Genomic DNA, 1,099 nt, shown 5'->3' with positions numbered 1-1,099 from the left:
TTTTTCTACTGTCGTACTGCTAGTGACATCTACCGGAGAATTTTTCAACTTTTACAAAACTTTATCTTGCACAGCCTACTTTTTATCTCGTTCGAGAGAACAGAGTAGTCTGTGGTCTGTGGTGTGGTAGTTTTTGTTCTTTGATAAAAAAAAGTTTTTCCTTTCACTTTAAATTTTTTTCGAGTGAGTTTGGAAAATTTAGCAGTAAGTACTGAGCACAGGCAGTTTTAGTTTAGTTTTCCGATCAGTGTTCTTCCATGTGTTTGTGTTTTCGGACTAGACAACTTTTGTGAAGATAAAAAATACTGCACCAGAAAGTTTGTTTGGAAGTGAACTAAAATTTGTGAAAGTTATTTTAACTTCCATGTGTTTGTGTTTTCGGACTAGACAACTTTTGTGAAGATAAAAAATACTGCACCAGAAAGTTTGTTTGGAAGTGAACTAAAAGTTGTGAAAGTTATTTTACAATCCTGACAAGTGGTGAGATTTCTTTTTCCCAAGAAGGAACTTGGAACTTGGCAGTTCTGTTTAGCATACGGTCCTCAAGTTCTTTGTGGTATATATTGAGAGTTTGGTAATCCAGGATAGCTAGGGAAAGAATTTGGCTCCTACCCCATTATGAAAGATTACCTTTGGTCTTGGCTTTACAGCCTGTTAGAAAAAAAACTTCCTGTGGGATAAGGAAAGTTAGGAAAAAGATCTTCAGGTATCATAGCTCATGCACTTGGTTGAAACAAATTTGGTTTAGAACTGATAAGAAATGGTGTAAAATTTAGTTAGCTTTGGTAGAATGAAAAGCTTAGGTCACAAATTTCGAACAGGTTTGATAGAGGGAACAGGATAGAAAGACAGTGCTGTTTTGAGAACAAACCTTATCTGATCAGGATAAAGTTTGCTCCAGGCAGGAATTGAACCCACAACCTAGCACTTACAATGTAGGTCCCTCTTCAAGTTAACTAGAGTGCCAGCAGCCCAGCAGCCATAGGTTGTCACTTTAAGTAGGTCCAACTTTAACCTACCTGTCCAATTTTAACCTACCTGGCCAATTTTAACTTTAACTCACATCTTTTCTTTGTAAAGGACCTAAGCATTCATAACA

At 36.7% G+C, this 1,099-nt stretch overlaps 1 long non-coding RNA gene across 1 annotated transcript; it reads right to left on the bottom strand.

Annotated features, from left to right (window-relative positions):
• Positions 1-161: 161 nt before the first annotated feature.
• Positions 162-691, bottom strand: LOC113473140. The gene is made up of 2 exons (XR_003395200.1): positions 467-691; positions 162-359 (listed from the first exon to the last, which is right to left on the bottom strand). It is a non-coding gene; the product is annotated as an uncharacterized LOC113473140 (long non-coding RNA).
• Positions 692-1,099: the final 408 nt, after the last annotated feature.

The sequence above is a fragment of the Diaphorina citri genome, unplaced genomic scaffold, assembly GCF_000475195.1.
Source record: "Diaphorina citri unplaced genomic scaffold, Diaci psyllid genome assembly version 1.1 scaffold16376, whole genome shotgun sequence".
Classification (NCBI taxonomy): domain Eukaryota; kingdom Metazoa; phylum Arthropoda; class Insecta; order Hemiptera; family Psyllidae; genus Diaphorina; species Diaphorina citri.
The sequence above is the reverse complement of the archived record's forward strand: the minus strand, read 5'-3'. Positions and strand labels throughout refer to the sequence as shown.